Raw genomic sequence first — 19,289 nt, forward strand, 5'->3', positions numbered from 1 at the left:
GACTTGAATAACTGACCCTGTGGGAAAAGAATCTTTAGAATATATTGGCAAAATATTTTTTCCTGTCATTTGACATAGGATAGGTTTTTGTTGTTGTTGTTTTTATGATTTTGCTTGTCGCCTACCCAGTTCTGACCATGACATTCATGGACAGGCTGCCCTAGTACCTCATTTTTCCTCAAAGGAGTGGCAGAGATGAAATCACCATGGATTTAAGTGTTCTCAGAACAAGAAAAAATGTTCATTTTAAAACAATGCCTTTATGGAGCTTTGCAAAAAAAAAGTCCTCACTCTCTCTTTTTTTATTTTTTTTTAAAATCTTCTGTCTTAGTGTTTTTATCTTGCAGGAGTATCTTTAAGGAGTCCATCTGTTAAAACTCTCCTTCCTTCCTTCCTTCTTGGTTTCTTTCCTAGACATAAGCCCTCTCGTTTTCCGTGGATGGTTAACTTATAGCTGACACCCACTGTGTTCACAGCATCCTGGATTGGCAGTGCAGGTTGGATGGAAAGGGTTAATAAGTACCATTACTACAAGCATCAGCTCTGAGCTCAAGGGGAAGAGGGTGACAAAATCGTGACACCAAGTTAACATTACAGTTTGTACAGGTGAAGACGATTTTCTGAACCATTTGCACTGTACTCTTTTCAAAAACAACTGTTGACAAGACTCTCCCTGCTATAAGCCCTTGAACACCTTCGGGATCTCAGCTCCAGCCATACCAAGCACTCTGCTCTTACTGATAAAACTGTTCACAATATCTAAACGTCTCAGTTTTTTAGAGGGAAGGATAATTTAAAAAAATTAAAAAGTGAGGGGAGTAGCGGTATGTTCATTACAGTGCTTTATAAAACACTTTTGTGTTATAATACTTAGCATCCCCCACCTATTTGGAGTCACAGACACAGAAACCAAATCCCTCTCTGGTGCAGGTAAGTTTTACGAGACAGTCTGACATAGACCTAACGCTGTCAGGACTCTGAACAACTCAGGAGGCCTGAGAGTAGCATCTGAGCAAGAGCAAGAGATCAGCATGTGGATTATCCTTGCATGTGCAGAGGTGTGCCTCCCTGAATTTACTGTTTGCAAATGTAACTCTTAAAAATAGCTCTCGCTTTGGCATATGTATTTGTATATATGTGCTGAGTGGGTTGTATAAACACGCAATTTATTTGCATGCTCTAGGACTAATCATTAAAATGGCATTAAACCTGACTGCATAATAGAAAAAGATACAAATCAAAATGCCTGTGGAAGTGCCAATAAGTTTTAAAATTCCTCCTAGCCATACTGCCTTTGAATGTGCAGAGAGCTCATAAGGAAGAATTGAAAAGCATTACCTTGCTGCTCCCTCCTGTTTGCCCAGCCGGCTGCTGTCTGGTGAGGTGAGAGCTGCCTGAGCTCCTCTTCATGGCATTGGCACTGTGAAGTTTTATACTGTACTACTTGGTTGTAGACTCATACATTGGTACCTCTTAAGAGAGGAGGGCTGGGGCTTTGTTTGGGATTGGTTAGAATCAGCATGACATCAGCAGATGACTAGTTTTTCCAGTGTGAGACATTTCATAATTCATTATCTAATGGAAATCCCTCTTGGCTTCTGAGACACTCCTGGGTGATGCTCTGAGCCAGTGCAGCCTCTGGCTGGGACTAGTCTATCCTTTACCAAGTCTATGAGAAGCAAATACACGGCTCTCCCAGAGAGCCAACCCTGCAATTTGCATGGCTTGTGTATTCTCCTTGTTATAGTCAGGTTCAGTTTTATGTTTTTACATAAACTTTCATCTGTTACTTCACAAACTTGCTTCTATTTGCAAAGAATTTTATTTTTCTTTCTTACAAAGAAGGAATTGTACAGTGTTCTGTACAAGAATTCTAATTGCATTATTTTTTAAACAAAATAGGCTATTTCCTTGAGGAAAAAATAAGAAAAATCTGTATACCCATATGATGATGGTCTCCCCTGCCCGAACACACACTATTATTTTACATCTTGAAATTGAATGCCTGCTTCATACATCATTTATCACACGAACTTGGGAAATGGTCCCTCTCTGCAAGTGAACTTCTTAAGTATCCTGCCTAGGTTTGAAGAGTCCCATTCCAACTAACACAAGCAAAATCAACCCCCCCCAAAAAAAATTAAAAATATGAAATTTTATTATTATCAGAACTTCAAGTACTACATTTTCTAACTTGTTATGAATTTAATGCCAGTTTAATGAAAAGAAGTGAATACTCTTTGAAGCAGGGTAAAGTTAGATGTGGGGTTCTGGGGGGGAGGGCATGGTGGCCCGTCTGGGAACATGCACAGCAGGAAGGCGTCCTCAGACAGTGCAGTGAAGAAGGCTGTTTGAAGGAGGGTTGCTGAAGCCCAGGCTGGGTTCTCATGACAAGTTGAATAAAATGTGCAAAATTGGGAACTAATGAAAGCCATATGACCAGATATGTTGTTTTGTATGCAGGATTTAACATGCATAAAATAAACTTTTCACTGTGCCCACAAGCGAAATATAGAGGCTCTGGTCTCCTGATGTATGTGGAAGCAGGTTCCTTTGGGACAGAGGAAGCTTTCTGTGTGAGGGTCTCTCTTGGCTAGATACAAAGTGTGGGAGCTAGCTACCTGCGGGGGAGGAGGGGAGAGGAGCGTTCTAAGAACTGCAGATGGAGATGAAGCAGGGAATCGAGTCCTTCCGTTGTAGAGGAAGAGCAAAGCTGGATGGCAGGCAGAAATAAAATCATGATGAACTCCAAGCCTGACCCTTGCTTGCTCTAGAACTGGAAGAACCTAAGCCTTTTAGTAAGAAAAAAAATAAAATAAAAAATCAGCGTACTTTATTTGTCAGGAACTAGAGGTGTGATGACCCTCAAGGTGGGGGTGGGGGGGAAACGCCTAAATTCACCCACTCCCTGCCTCAAGCATGAACCCCAGTGAAAGTACCAAATGTCTCCTAAAGTAGTGTGGGTGGCACAAAACAAACCCAGATCAGACCCCAGTTCCGCTGCCTTCACGATGTAAACTGAAGCCTCAATGTTCCAATCTGTAAAATGGGAGCCATACTACCAAATTTCAGCATCAACGTTAGTGTTTAGAAAAACATGCTATTTTTGAGCCACTGGTGGTTCTATTTTTTTTAAGTATGTATCATGGGAATGTGCAGTGCCCTGACTCAGGGGGCCCACTCAAGTGCCCACCTGCTCGGCCAAGCTAGCAGATCTGATTGTAGCTGGCTTGCCCGACTTGGGGAGGAACCCCAGTGGAAAAGCAAATCTAGCTGTGGGGGTGGGGGGCAAGGAAGCGGGCACAGGTTAAAATAGTTCCTGTGAAATATTCTGGGCTGGGAATTCACGTTTCCCTGCTGGACTCCAGGGCCCAGCTCCTGACAAGCATCTTCTTGGCCTTCCTAGGTTTGGTTTCTCTTTCACTTCCTGCCCCCTCCCCGGGCTCCCCGCACCCCAGCCGGCCTGCCTGCCTGCCTGCCTGCCTGCGGCGGGCTCCCGGGCCCAGCTACTGTACCTTGAGCAGCACCTGCTGGCAGCTCCCGGGGATCACGCCGGCGCCGCTGCAGCCGCCCGGTCGCCCGCCCGCCCGGGGACGGGGTGCGATGGGGTGGGGGGCGCCCGGACGCCCCGCCGAGCTGCTGAGAGGGCGGGCGGGAGGGCGGCCGCCTCTATTTTTACCCCGAGCACCAGCAAAGGGCAACTTCTTTTAAGAGCAGCTCTTGATCCCCCCCACCACCACCACCACTTTGGCAGCTAAAGAATTCAAGCAGAATTTTAAAAAAAAGAAAAAAATCCCTTTTCAGTGAGTGTGGCTGGGAATCTCTGAACCTAACCTCGGTGCCAAGGGCTGGAGCCACAGGCAGGGTCAAGGCCCCGGGCCCTCGGGGCCGACCGTGGACGGACGGACGGACGGACGGACGGACGGAAGGCTAGGGCGTGCCAAACCGGCCCTGCAGCCCGGCGCGCCGCCCCTCTCCGTGCAGGGTTCGAGCCCCGGCTACCGCGCTGGCCCCGTGGCCCCGCGCCCTGCACCAAGCGGAGGCGGGCTGGCTTCCTGGCTCCTTTACAAAGCTCCCAACTCCACGCGGAGCTCTCGCCTGGCCCTGTGCTCGGTCTGCAGGAGCTCCGCTAGCGAACCCGGGAGCAGCTTGCTGGGAGGAAGGAGCCCAGAGGGAAACCGGTACCTTATTTTACTGTAATTGCAAAACGCACAACGTGCCAGAGATTTATATTTAGAAGTTGTATGTTGCTACTGCTATGTAAATGGAGCAATTAGGGCCTGTCTTGCTGCTGCTAACTCCAAGGCTTGTGCATCGCTGGGGAGCTAGTGTTTTCAGTCACAATTAAGGGAGCTGGTCAAGAAACAAAGTTCCTTTGAGGATAAGAGCTCAACTGTGCAGAGGAAAGGAAGAGACCTGCCTTCCCCGCCCTCGCGAGCACCCGAGGGACCCTCGTCTTCAGGGAACAGCTAGCCCTACACTGTAGAGCTGCTTCCCCCGACAGCAGCTACCCCACAGAAAGCTGGCATAAACCAGAATGCTCACTCTCCTTCTGTCTGTCCTGAGGCTTTCAAATGGGCTATTCGCTGGTCTCTTCCCTCACCACTCTTGAAACAAGGAGCCGGGCCTGGAAATGGCTCTGCTGCTCACAGATCTCTACTATTCAGTGCAAAACCAGAGGCTAGGAGCATGAACGCACCCCAAGCAGGTGACTGGGAGCAAATCACAAGGCTGGGGGTTCAGAGACGCTCGACAGGACTGGTGAGGGCTCAGGGGGTCTTGGGCCTTCCTCGTGAACACTGTTTGCCAACAAGCATGATTTCCCCTCTGAGAAACTGCACACAAAATGTAACGCGGGGGAGAGAAATTCGGAAGAATGGTGGACGGTTCTCAGCAGCAGTTTCCTTCCGGGCTTGGGCAGGGAGGGAACCCTGGCCTCCTTGCAGAGTGCTGCCTCCCTGGAGACCTGTTCAGGGCTCACCGTGTAGGACCCAGAATGGTATCTGCAGCAGAAGACTGCTGGAGTAGGTGACTAAGAGTCCCATCGAATAATTTTAATAACATGTACGATTGTCAGCCTTGTCTCTTTCTTGAACGGCTACACCCTGGGCTCCACTTGAGCCAAACATATACAAGGCTTTGAGACCAAGATGGGCCAGCCCTTCACCAACAGCTGCTGTGGCTGTAAGTTAAATGAATGTGCAGCTCAAAACAGAAGGGGAGAGGGAGGCATTACCATTCCTCCATGATTCACTGCAAACAACGTGGTCAGAAATAATGCAGAACTCCCTGATTCCTAAGCCCCGCGTTCTTGTCAGAACCACCAGGCTCTCCCTCACGGCCTCATGCTGGTAGGAGTGTGAGTGTTCAGAGCCTCGTGAAGGCTGGTGTTGGCCTAGGGGCCTGGGCTCCTGGAGCTAAGAGAACTGGGAAAACTCAATAAGCAAGTCGCCTCATTCTTCACTCCAAAACAGTAGTGATTTTGTTCCCCGGGGGACATTTGACAACCATGGAAGGCATTCTTAGCTGTCACAACCAGGAGGGAGGTGCTCCTGGCATCCAGAAAACAGGCCAGAGATGCTGCTGAACCTCCCACAATGCAGCCGGCAGAGTGACCAGAGAAAATATTTGGCCGAACCATTGTTTACTTTAAAAGTACCGACTTACAGGTATAATTGTAAGGTTTCATCTAATTTCCTTTCTGTCCATGGTTCAAGCTGGTGTGCAAACCCAAGTTAGAATGCTGAAAAGTGATACGAGGCAGAGTGGTCACTACCCCAGTCAGCGGTCAGGCTCCCAAGCCCGCGCGCTAGCTCCTGGCTGGGGCCCTGCACCAGGCCACACATACCCAAGGTACTCGCAAGCGGTGTTGTTGCTCCAACCAAATTCCCAGCGTATCCTCAGCGTACTTTCTACTAGCTAAAAAAGACTTTAACCAAAGGCAGGATCGTGGTGACCGCCAAGAAAGCTCGATGAGCTGGCTCACAGAGAACAGGTTCCTGAAAGCGAGTCAATGCGGAGTTGAGTTCTCCACTTCAGCTATGCAGGGTCTTCTAGGTCCCAGCGAAAGGGAGTTCCCTTCTTCCTAACCAAGAAAAAGAAGACATAGTTGATTTTACTCATGTGACGTCTTACAGACGAGCCCCGTTCTTTTCTAGATTCCAGTGCTGTCCCAAGCAAGCTTTCCTCACGGAAAGTGGTAGGGCTGTTGAAAGAAGGGCGTGGGCCTCCAGCTGCTCCCTCCCCCAGCCCCGCCTGGAGTACTGGGGAAACTACTGTGAGGGAGCCCGTGGCGCAGAGAAGCCTCACCAAGACCATCAATAAACGGTGAAGCTCCCAGACGCCAGCGGCCTAAGTCAGACTGGCTCAGACGTGGAGAACGGCTGCTCAGGAGGCGAGGGCCAGCTTCCCAGCCGCAGGCCGAGCCCCAGTGGCTGGCTCATCTGGAAAGAAAAGGTAGGTCAGAGGTCACGTTGAGACAGACAGAACCATGAGGGGGTTTTCTTAGACATTATGACACCATGTCATCTCCTCCAAGATATGAATCACAGCCACCTCAGGTAAATGGTCATTTTGGAACCAAAGGCCTCAATCAACTCCCCAATGATTCAGAAATGCCTGGATTTTTTCCCAAGAACATTAAATACATGGTTTGAAAAACTCAATCACCACTCACAAACTCTATAAAAAAGCATATATTGAATGAAAAAAAGTGAAATAAGTCTGCCCCTTGAGCAATAGTGATAAACTGTCATACTTCAGTTCTAACACAATCAGGAACATCTGTTGGAGCAAATGATGGTCCCATATCCCCAGAAAATGCTCCCTAAGGTACATCGGGCAGAATATCATAATCCTTTTCCTCACCTGGACACCTCCGGTTACAAGGGCCATGCTGCTTCCCCGAGGACACAGAAGTTTGACATATAGATTCCGCTGGGCTGATAAGAGGTCAGGAACCTTGATCCCAATCCAGTGTCTTTTACACAAAGATGCCCCTGCAACCTTCTCCTAAATTTTAGCTTCTGAGGGCAAAAGCCAATATGAAAGACTGAGGGGCTGTCCTGTGTGTATTTTTTGTAACCAGTGAATCTCTGCCTCCTCCTGTGTGTCCTGATCCAGGGTCCAAAGGTTGTGCCCCTCTGTGGGACAGCACCCAGGCACATCCAAGCCAGCCAGGCCTGAGCACCGGAACTGGCTCACCTCCCTGCCCGCACTCTGGGCCTGCGCTGGCAGCAGCTCCGCTCAGTCATTAAATATTTCCAGGTGCCCCGCTCTAATTTTAGGAAGGTCAAGTTTGCAAAAGTGAAATAGTAAGCAGGACTTCTGTCAGTCTAATCAGTTTGGGAAAGCAAGCTGTTAAGTAAGAGCAGTATTCTTGTAGAGTTTTACTGGAATCACTAAATTCTACAACCAGTCTTAAAATTTCAAAACAACTTTGGCCATAGTCCCTTCTCCCAGGACTTACTGAGCTCATCTTGAAGATGGGCTAGATAGTTTGATCGTTGGAAGAACTGCTCAAATAAGAAGGGGAAATCTTGTCTACCAAAAGCCACTTGTGATCACTTGAACAAAGCAGTGGAATACCAGAAATGACAGTTTGGCCAACTCTGAGGTGATTTAGGCATGGAGTAAGAGAATTAAGATGGTGTTCCCCACAATGAAGAACTCACCAAGAAGTCCCTTAACCAGCAAGGAGCTCTTGTGTCATTAGATGCTGTTAGCCTCGTGTTAGTCACAGGAAAAAAATGCCCACATACACACGCACAACTAAATGTAGTCAGTTTGCTCAGCTGCTGCTGACGTCACTGCTGCCCACTAGGAGTGAGTTACTGTAATAACCCCCTTTTATTAATCACAGGCTGGAGGAAGCACAAAGTGGGTGACATCATTAGGCAAAGGACCGGCTAACTCATGCTTCAATTTACTCAGCTTTATTATAACATTTCTCAAGTGTCATAGGAAAGTGATTATCATTTCACACTTTCCCCTCTGAGAAGTCATCCCTAACCTTCAATTCAGACTCCCAGAGAAGAATTAGCTTTTCGTGTGGAGATGTGATAAAGCCAAGCCTTACTAAGGGACCTCGTTACAGGAAGGACTGTCCTCAGAACAGCTTCCTCCTGAGCTAGAGATGGAGATAGTTTATTGAGCTACAGCATTTCCAAATGACTTGTAGTTTACCTGATAGTGACATCATTTGGAGAAGACAGATCTGGCGACTGAACTGTGATGGATCTTCTTATTCTCCCATGATAGGCTGAGATGGGCCCAGCCCCACATGTCTTCATGGTGACCCAGGCACTGAGGCTTGGCAAATTGGGGTCTGAAATGTGAAAATTCCATTGGGAGACATGAGGAATGATTGTGGATTACACTGTGATACATATAGTTAGACTGCCTGGGTCCAAATGCAGATTCACCATTTCAAAGGTGACGATGCTGGGCAAATGACTGACCCTCATTAGTAGCATAGTTCCCTAGATTACCAAATGTTTCACATCTCTGAAGAATGAACACATAGTGAATGTGGCTCACTGGTACTCATCTTCTTTCCTTTAAAAATAGTTGATAGCTGAACATAACCTTCTTGCTTACTCTATTGAACATTAGTAAGATGTGTAAGCATTCTGTGATCAGCCTTCAGAGTTAATTGGTACAAGTTCATCCCAACTGCACATTCAGTTCGGTCACTAGTATGACAGTTACAGCCATGGTCTATGCCCCCACCTACTCTGGAAATTAAAAAAGGCACAAAATCAAAACCAAAAGAAGGCATTATTCACCTTTAACTTTCTTTCCCCCTGCCTCCACCTCCCAAGTGCTGGGATTACAGGCATACAGCACCACAACCAGCCTATGTTTCTTTCTGACCAGAAAAAAACTGAATATCCATGCATACAGACAAATACATATAGCTATACATATGGACATATCCATCCATACATCTCCATGGAATAGTTACAGTATAATATATATTTATATAATAATGCACTATATTATATACACACACAAATATAGTGAGTGTTTCCATACTGTTCTATTCAATAGGAAAAAATGAAAAACAAATGTATCACTACAGTCTGAGCTAAACTTCATCCTCTTAAAGTAACATCTTGCAACCATTGAAGGGTCACTTCATAAGTACCTTCATTCACCCCCTTATTTGTAGCCCCATCATAAGGGTATTTAGAGGAGTGAAAATAAGGCTTTCTATGGCATCCATGAGAGATGCAATGCTAGAACAAAAAGTACTGTTTAGGTGATAATGAAGAATCAGAGCCTGCATTTGCAGAATGCAGTAATTATGGGGCATATTATTAGTTAGGTCAACATTGGCTCAGTACTGAATTATATAAGTGGAATTCTAGGTGATGGGTATGGCTTCCAGAATGATCTCTGGAGCAGGAAAGAGCAGCCAGGTTTTGTGACATGTAAATAAAATAATGCATAGCAACTTTAGGATCTCTTAAGCATCTTGAGAGCTTCTATAGCCAACAAAGAGTGCCATGCCAGGATGCTTGCCTTCCCCTCCCTGGCCCTGTGAAGTTTAAAGCAAACTGCTGAAGAAAAAAGGGTGGAGGTAGTTGATGACCGAACCAAGTGCCCTAGGTTGTCGCTGTGAACGGGACAGTTTTTGTGAACCTTTGTGTGGCTGCTAAGGGCAGCGCTGTCAATTGGTTCCTGTCTTGCCTCGACCCTGTCCCGATGAAGGGGTACTCCTGAACTCCAGCGCTGCCCACGCTGCCGACGTGGAACCGGGGCAAAGGGTCCACCAAACACCAATCATTAACACAGAGTGTTTGTGAATGCTGTGACTACAGGGAGCTCCCATAGGGACACTTAACACTGCACATACTTCTTGTGACATTTTCTGAGAGACCCAGTAAAAGGAATGAGACCACCAGGAAAAGTAAACCCTACTTATTCGTGGAACATTCCACACTTACTATGGGATTGATCTATTAAGCCAGTGGAAAGAGACATCAGCGCCCTCTTCTGGCACATAAGTATAGAAGGAAATAGGACTAAGAGAGAGCTTTCTCCCTGATCCACCCACTGATTTCCTTGCCATGCCTCATTCCTATCTTTTGGAGTAGGAATGCTTATTCTGTGCTATTATGTATTGGGAGTATTTGACTTGTATTTTTTTTTTTATTTTTGCAGTCAGTGAATACAGTCAAGTTGGTATCATTGTTAGCCTCCTCCCTGTCCTCCCCCCTCCACAGGGACCCACCTTGTTGGGGTATATGGGTTGTGCATTATGGGGTTAGCCTTTAGTTTTGGATAGGAGGAAATGCCTTTGTATGTCATGACCCAACGTGGGCCTCTGACTCTTTCCTCCCCCTCTTCCACAAATTTCCATGGGCCATGTTGTGTTCATATTAGGTCTGCTTATGTGTTGAGTTCTTGGGAGCCTCTGTGTCTCTGGATATCTGGTTTGGTAGGGGTTGATTGTTCTCTGTGTCTATCTCTATCACCATTGTGCTGGCTTCCGGTTCACCAAGAAAACAGCATTCTTGCATGTTTCCTCAAGTACTCTTAGTTTCAGCTGGGGCCCTTTTGAGGTATGATGGGGTGGTACTCTTCTTAGGATCTGCATCTATCTGAAAAAAAGAAGCAGATTCTCCAACGGAGAGTAAACTTAGCACCAAGTAAATGTAATAACCATTTATTTTTAAAGAATTTAGTGGAAAGCTGGCTCCTTGCTGGATATGGTTCTGACATGTTTCCCAGCTCCAGCTATGGGTTCCGTTCCACTGAGCAGAGCAGTTAGCCAAATCGAGAGCAACTGGTTTCCCACCATGGCTATGTACCACTATTGCACTTGTATGAGCATCATGTCAGGTTGTTTGCTGCTGAGTAGGTTAGACCATGTGCTGCTTGGAGAAATATTGGTCATTTTCCCCCAGTTGCTTATGTAGCACCTTCTGGCACTAGACAAGCTGTCTGGGTACTGACTCTCTCCCAGTTTTCTTGTATTTGCATTTTACAGGATCATAGTTAAAGAAACTGTCTTGAGTCTCCAATGAGACTTTGGACTTTTGAACAGTGTTGGCATTGGTAAACACCATGAGGACTTTTAAAGTTGGACTGATTAAATTTTGCATCATGAGATGGTCATGAGTCTATGGAGGCCAGAGGCAGAAGGTGGTTATTTGAATGAAGTGGCTCTGTGTTTTGAGTGGGGAAATTGTGGAACCTTTGGGAGGTTTGTCACCTGGGACCTTGAATTTTATTAGTCAAGTCCCACTGTATGTTTATAGCTTAGTTCACTCAGACTATTTCTTTCCTCCTACTTTGGAGATGTGATCCAAGATTCCTGCTTGGGCCTGTCATACTTTCCCTGCCATGCCGAAACTTTCCCTCAAAGCTGTGAGCTAGTCTAAACCCTTTCCTTGCACAAGCTGCTTCTCATTGGGTATAATACAATGAACATGAAAGATACATTTCGTTTCCATAGGCCTCAAATCAACGTAAGTGAGAAGTGAAAACTTTTGTTAGAACCTTTGTCTTTTCCTCAGGCCAGAGTTTCCTTCTTCTTGACCAAAGGAAAGCTTCTGTATTCCATGGTCCCCAATGGCCTCAGTGGCCAATGCTGCAACTCCGATTGTCAGTGTCACAGGCCCACAAGGACTAAGACCTGGCTGCTTTCTCTGGGCACTGCCCAGCCTCCTGTCAGTCTCTTCTTCTCATGGGTGGCAAGTGCCAGTCTCCCGCTCCTGTACTTCTCTTGCCTTGGTCTTCTCTGAGTGATTATCCTCTCTCTTCCCTATTCCAGATGTACACCGCCTTTTCCCAGTTTAGAAAGAATGTGCCTGGAAGAAGCACCTGAGGCCAGCCTTGACCTTCTACCACTCATATGGTGGGAAGACAGAAGCAAACTGCTGTTAAGAAAAGCTGGAGCCAGACATGATGGTGCACACCTTTAATCCCAGCACTCGGGAGGCAGAGGTAGGTGGGTCACCATGAGTTGGAGGCCACTCTGAGACTATGTAGTGAATTGCAGGTCAACCTTGTCTAGAGTAAGACCTTACCTTGAAATGTAGAGAAACACAGAAAGAGAAAGAGAGTAGAGAGAGAGGGGAAGGAGCTGGAGAACTAGGGAAGATAGCTCCGTGGGGAAAGTACAGGCATAAAGATCTAAGTCCAACCACTAGTGACCATATTAAAGTGCCTGTTCTGTGTGTTATCCCCATCAAAAAAGAGGGTACCAGCACATGATGTATCCATACAAAATATGTTGTTAATAATAATAATAGTAACAATAAAAAGAACATCAAAATACTAGCTATTGGTAAACCTAATCAGATATAAAGAAGACCCATATATAGAAAACTTTGAAATTTGAGCTATTAAGATTCAAATAAATTATTGCATATGAAAATAAATGCCTGGTGTGGTGGCTTGTGCTGGTAACCCTATAACTGAGGAGGCAGAGACAGGAAGATCCCTGGGGCTCGCTAGTCAGCCAATCTAACCTAAGTGGTGAACTCCAGACCAATAAGAGACCATGTCTCACAAAAGGTGGATGGCTTTCCTAAGAATAACACCTGAGATTATTCTACAACCTCCACAGGAATACACATGCATGCACCTGTATTTGCAAGTGTGTGCACACACATGCGTAAATATTCAAAGTACAAATTGTATTCACCATTGCCTAGTCAAAACAAACCCTAATGATATCAATTTACAAACTGTTAGGTGAGATGACAGAATACAAATATTCAATAATTAGCTTATCAGTCATAATGGAAAAACAACAATGTACATTATCTATAAATTACTTTAGAAGGAAGATGCTTCCCTAGTCCCCATGTTATAGAGGGAAGAAAAGACATGTGAACTCACTGAGCCAAGTGCGCACAATGAAACAGTGGCAGAGCCTAAACTACAAGTCTGCCCAGGCCTCAAATCTGTGTACGGGTCCCTGTAATGCACTGGAAGAGCCTTCATTTTTTTCCCCCCAGCATTTGCTGCATGCTGAGCACATTGACAAATAGTCTTTGGCTATCATTTCTTTCACTCATGCAATAGTCACTTAGATAGAAGTCATTATTCCATTTTACATGAGGCAGATAAAGAACTTGAGGTAATTTCTTATTAAGTTTCAGGTATAGTCTGTTTTGTCTCCAGAAAGCCATTTAAACAGTCCTGACAAATTTTTCAAGAGTCTTCTACATAGAAAATCTCCATGAATCTCTTGACTTCGTTGGCGACACACTCTGAAAACCACCCATACCCCACGGCTGTCTTGATACTTTCTGAACCCAACATCTTTGCTCACTCACCTCTCTCAGCTTTTCTGAATTTCTCCATCAAAATTCAGATTACTTTTGAGTGGTTGTCTCAACTCTCTGGTTTAACAGGAAATGGTGGTGATTTCTCAGTCTTCCCCTAGCACCACATATTCTCTCTCGTTTACACCCTTCTAGTGAGAAGCCCTTCAGATGCCCATTAGGCATTGAATTAATCTTTCCCCCTACACCACCTCCTACTGTTTTAATGTCAGCCATAGTTGTTGCCACCCAGCAGTGACTCCTTAACGATTTTCTCTGCTCCACTATGACATATAATCAAGAACCATGCTATGCCCATTTACCTTCTGGTCTAGGTTCTCTGCTCCATGGAAAAGGAGGAAAGACAAACAAACAAAACACTGTGGCTTGGAGTGTTAGTCCGTGTTCTACCCCAACAAAAGCCTCAGCAAATGTTAGCTACCAATTTTAATAATATGTACAAATAACCGCTGCCTAATTAGGCTAATGAGGCCACCCTACCACAGGCCACAAAGGCCAATTTACTAGATATTGGAGCTCTGGGATTTATGCTCCTCATGTTTCTTTTTGCTTGTTTGTTTGTTTTCTGTCTTTGCTTTGTGTTCTTGCGCTTCATCAACTCCATCTTCTGTGTCTTCTACTTTTGCTTGGACTTACATTTCAGTTTGTAAACACATCTGTATCATTTTCTATTCCCTCTCAGTCTTTGAGTTTCATTTGTTCTAAAATATTCCTAAGGATCTTTTTTTCTTAATACTTTCTTTTCTTTATCTTGAGAAACTCCTGTTTCCGAGATCACTAAGCGTTGTCTGTGTGCTCAGTTTCCCAATGCCTGGTGGTGCCACATTGTCTGCTCATATTTGAGATGGTCAGTGCCAATGACAGAAGAACCCAGAGGGGAAGAAATGAGGCTTCTACTTTGTGTCCCCAAATTTATTCTGACTTCACTCCCTGGGCCCTGCGAACTACTTATGCCAACTGCAGGACTCTCTCTTTGACCAATGAAGAGACAGATTCCAAATCTCTCCTCCATCCCAGTCTCTGGTCACCACCAGGAGCGCGTTTCCACAAGATTCCTTCCCCCTGCTGACTTCCTGTTCCTTATGCTTCTTGTGCTCCAAGTTTAATTTGGGTCACTTTGTAAGCACTCATATGATGTAATTTTATGGAAAGATGGTTAAATTAAAAAAATAAGAATATACTGGAGCTTTACACCCTCTTGCCTTCTCAGGGGCAGGACAGCGCTCTCTTCACTTTCTCCTCTTCCCTTCTCATAATCTATAAAGTTTCCCTAAACCTTAAAACAAAAAGACAACTAAGAAGATACACAGGTAAATATATTCCATTTTGAATTCTGTTTTTGGCATTCCTATTTGTCAGTCTAGAGACTATTTGAAAACTCTCTAATGCTCTGACGTTCTGAGTTTATATTCTTTGCAAGGGCTGGCATAGCATGCCATGCAGTTTCATTTAAATAAGAAAGTGAAACAAAAGTGCCCAAGTTAAACAATCAAGATTTTTGCTTTTAGGTTTTAGTCACTCCCCTGTGCTGGACATGTAGTCTAGTAAGGTGTGGTAATCACTATTCACCCAGCTATGTCCTCCCTAAAGGCGGGGGTGGGGGGATCACATAGACATTTCCCCAGTTTCCCTTGTAGCAAACAATGTTCACTGAGCTCTGGCTATTGAAACTTGCCCTTTCCTTAAAAAAAAAAAGAAATGGTACCAGCAATTTCCTTTCCATTTGTCTGGAATATAGATGCAGTGGTTAGTGCTGAAGCAGCCATCCTTTGACACTGAGGTAATGCACCATCATGTTAAGAATGACAGAGCATTCTTTCTCTCTCACCCTCTTTCTCTCTCTATCAAGTAAAGAAACAAAATATAGAGAAAATGGGGTTAGAAAGATGGCTTAGTGCTTAAGGCACTTGCTTGCAAAGCCAAAGGACCCAGGTAAGCCAAATGCACAAGGGGGCACATGTGTCTGGCATTCGTTTGAAGAAACCGTGATGCGCCCATTCTCCCTCTCTCTCTCCCTCTCTCACTCTCTCTCTCTCTCTCTCTCTCTCTCTCTCTCTCTCTCTCTCTCTCTCTCTCTCTTTCTCTCTCTCTCTCTCCTCTCTCTTCCTCCCTGTCAAATAAGTAAATCAATTAAAAAAATACAGAAAAAGAGAATGGCAGAGCAGAAAAATAAAAGGACAGTTCTTGTACTGTGTGGCTCTAAACTTACTATCAGCTGAAAAATGTAAGCTGCTACTTGTTGAATCAGTCAAGTTTTCTATAACTTGAACCAAAAGTTACCTCAATTGAAAAACATATCTAGTGTCAAAGTTCTGATTTTCCACTCTTGGCAAATATAAGAAAATACAGCTTAATTGCTCCATGGTATGGATCAGTTGACATTATTGTTATGGGAACCCAAATTCATAGCTCTTACAGGTTATTTCTTTGGGAAGTTCTATGAATAAGGAGGCAAGCACAAGAAATTTCATTTCAACCCACTTATTAAAATATTTTATTCATTTTCAAGCAGAGAGAGAAAAAGAGTAAGTGAGGGAGAGAGAGAAAGCGAGAGAGAGAGAGAGAATGAGCACACCAAGACCTGTACCTGCAGCAAAGCCCAGATATCTACACCAATCTGTGCATCTGGCTTTGTGTGGGTATTGGGGAATCAAATCTAGGTTATTAAGCTTTGATGGCAAGCACATTAATCACTGAGCAATCTCCCCAGTATTCCCTTATTTTATAAAGATACCACTTATAGGAGCTGACTGAACCCTAGATTACTTTAAAACAAATCTCTTTCAGTCCCAGAGCAACCACTCTATATTCATATGTGTGTGGTTTGAGTATGAAGGCCAATGCCATGTGGCCTGGCAGTGAGTGGAGGTTACACAGTTTTGGGGACTTGGTCCTCTCCTTCCATCTCCTTCAAGGCAGCATTTTTAGCTCAGTCTTTCTATTGCTATTTGTTGCAGTTATTTCTAAGTAATTCTTTCTGTGCCTCCCAACTTACCATAGGCATGCTGACATGGCTTCTGGCTTCTGGGTCTGGGAATAGACTTCAGTTACTCAGAAGTGAGTGGTGAACCCTTTATCCACAGAGACATCCCCCCAAAACACAATCTTAATTTAAATTCAAAAATTAAGAAAAATTACATTTCCAGTTTCATCAATGCCATTCTCAAACACCCAATAACTTGTTGGTGGTAAACAATCTTAAGACTAATGTTATCACCCTGCAAACAATGAAGAGCCTGACTGACCCTCGTGTCTGTCATGGTGAAGCGGCTGACTGACCCACATATCTGCTAGACAATCAACATCCTCTGCATCCTTCCCTTGCTCAAGGAGTGTTTTGCCTTGTTCACACTATCCTGGCTATGTAATTTTTGACCCATGTCCCAACTGATACCTTTTTTTCTCCCCCTCTCATAATTGAGGACAACCTGATGTGCCTCGGATATCTGGGCCTCAGCTCTCTCTGTCTTATGTGAATTTGGTTGCTCTTCCAGTATGACTATCTCCTGGAACTCCAAATAGTACCACTCCTGAGCTGGACTGAGAAGAGGAAGAACCCAGCTACACTGCACAGAGAAGCCTCATTGGCCCTCCATCCTCTCTAGCAGGAGGCTGTCTGACCAACCCTGGGAAAGCAGAAGCTGAAGAAGAGAGGTTTGGAACTACGCAAATTTTCTCCCCATCATAAAGGGAAGGAATGACAGAACATTGGGACAGACATGAACAGTGTCAGCTTGAAATGGAAAGTTGAGGAAACCTATTCAAAGGAGGCTTACAGCTCTTTTCAGAAGTACAGTAACCAAGCATAGGATACAAAAAGCTGAGCACATGAAGTTTACAATTTGATCATGACCTTCTCGCCTTACCTCCCCTTTGCCACTTAGCAACATTGTAGGAGTTATGATGACGCAGCTTGTGACAAAATCTCTAACCTGGATGGCCACTAGCTGATTAGGTAAGCTTAGGAGACCTGCCTGGGAAACTTCAACATGTGGATCCTGTATTAATGTATTCCTAAGTACTTTGGTCAAATAGCAAATTTATTCTAAAGAGGATGGTCTTTGAAGTATGGGGTAAAGAGGGCAGTGTCACCTAATGGAATTCTGCTTGTTAGATAGAAATACTTATCATATTGCATGTGAGGGAGCAAAAGTTTGTGTACATGGTTACATGCAAAGTTCGTTGAGGAAGTGAAAGATGTCACCAATCACTTATTAAACAGCCACTCACCACCATGATTTCTTACTGAACCCTGATTTTGACAATAGCCAACTGGTATTCCAAGATGGGCTTGCATTCTCTGGTGCCTCGGGGGCAAACATCGACAGATCCATGCTAACTACTGATTTTATTTCCTAGAGCAGTGATTCATCCAGGTATGGACATATTACACCATTCTTGCCAGAAAGCTGAAGTCTGGAATTTATAGCAACCTTTTTCACATTCTTAAGAAAATAGCAAGGAGAAAGAGGACCTATTTGATATCTCTGGGTGTTACTACATGAGGATATGACACTGAGAACAGCCATCTTGTAATCATTGTAGGACAGCTGACATCACTGAGCTGCTGCTGGTCCACTGGCTGGATGTGCCTGGGATTTCCCAGTGCCCAGACTTCCAATTTGTAAGATCATACCCCACCCCTCACTTATTCAGCCAGTTCTATCCAGGTCTTTCATGGCTGGCGGCAGCATGCATCCTGACCAATATGGAAACTATCCTGTCCCCAAAGAAAAAGAAGCCATAGATGATTTGGTTGAGGTGGGGAAAGAGTTACGGAAACACAGAGAAAGAGTCGCTTTCCTAAATTATAGAAGTCAGACTTCCTGGCCAGACCATTGAATATTTTCCACTCTGCCATACTGTCTCATAGAGAACTGCCTATTAACTTGAGGCCACTGACATTCACTTAGATTTTGTTCATTTTCTTATGATTATTACTGACATTTAAAATGAAATATTTAGCTTGCCCAACCAGGTAAGGGAAAGCATTTAGCAAGAGAGTCAGAAACTACACTCAAACTTGTAATTCGTCACCTGCGACTATAAACCCTGCCAATGTCAGAGAGCTGAGAGGAAGAATAAAGCATGCGACAGCTGTCGCTGGCCTTTCAGCAATATATGGAAAGGCTAGACATGCTTAGCAATTACTTGGAGCCACAAACATCTATTCTATATTTAACTCATAATAGAGAGTTGCTGAATTTTCATTATTGATGTTGGACATACTGAGGCTCTTGAATTCTATAGACTTTTCCCTAAATGCCAGGGTACTAGGAATGTACTTTTTAAAAGATCCATTTTGCGTACTTGCTCAGACCTCTGCCCCAGTAAGCATGCTGGACCTGAGGGAGTTAGGTGTCTGGGGAGTGACTGGAGAAGTCCAGCCTGAAGCCATGGTAGAGGAGACGCAAAGTTAATCCTGTGCGTGGGAGATTGCCTTCACTCAGGCACCGACAATTCTAAAGCCCAAGGTCTTGTAGGAAAACTCCTTAGAACTTTCTGGGGTGGCCACTGCTGCTGCCCCTTGCTCTTGAGGGTCTCATTCACTGGATGGGTATTTCTGCTAGAGGAAGGCTTTTCTGGTCCTAAACCCAGCTCTACCTTATCCGTGCCTTTTCATATTTGTCTCACTGAAGAGTTGTCCAGTGTCCTGAAAGATGACTAGAAGTTTATTTAAAGTCTTTCTCAAAGAAGTTCAGATGGGAGTGAAAGTGGAATTGCAGGATTAGGTGTCGAAAGCAGGTTTGGCACTTAGAAAGTCCACCTTGTTCCTTAGACAGGAGAATTTCCTCTCTGCCTTCAGCACGTGAAAAGGGGAGAAGGAAGTGAGGAGAGAGCTATCCTCATTGAGCAGTTTACAAGATTTTGTCTAGTTCTGTGAAATGCACATGCATGACTAGTAATTAAGTCTTTTTAGTCTCTTCTCTTTCATTTAAATGTTTGTAATTATATAAAACAATTATTGTGAGAATGATTAGACAC

General features: G+C 44.6%; 1 long non-coding RNA gene across 2 annotated transcripts in view; it reads left to right on the forward strand.

Moving 5' to 3' along the window:
* The window catches only part of LOC123455374, a 28,618-nt gene that overhangs the window by 7,399 nt on the left and 1,930 nt on the right, over window positions 1–19,289 (forward strand). Inside the window, exons 2-3 of one of the 2 annotated variants that reach the window (XR_006633863.1) lie at window positions 11,783–11,955; window positions 16,799–16,898. This is a non-coding gene — a long non-coding RNA (uncharacterized LOC123455374). Of the gene's footprint in view, window positions 1–11,782; window positions 11,956–16,798; window positions 16,899–19,289 lie in introns of those variants that run through there. The other variant, XR_006633862.1, reaches the window with a different exon arrangement.

This window comes from Jaculus jaculus, chromosome 16 (assembly GCF_020740685.1).
Source record: "Jaculus jaculus isolate mJacJac1 chromosome 16, mJacJac1.mat.Y.cur, whole genome shotgun sequence".
Taxonomy (NCBI): Eukaryota; Metazoa; Chordata; class Mammalia; order Rodentia; family Dipodidae; genus Jaculus; species Jaculus jaculus.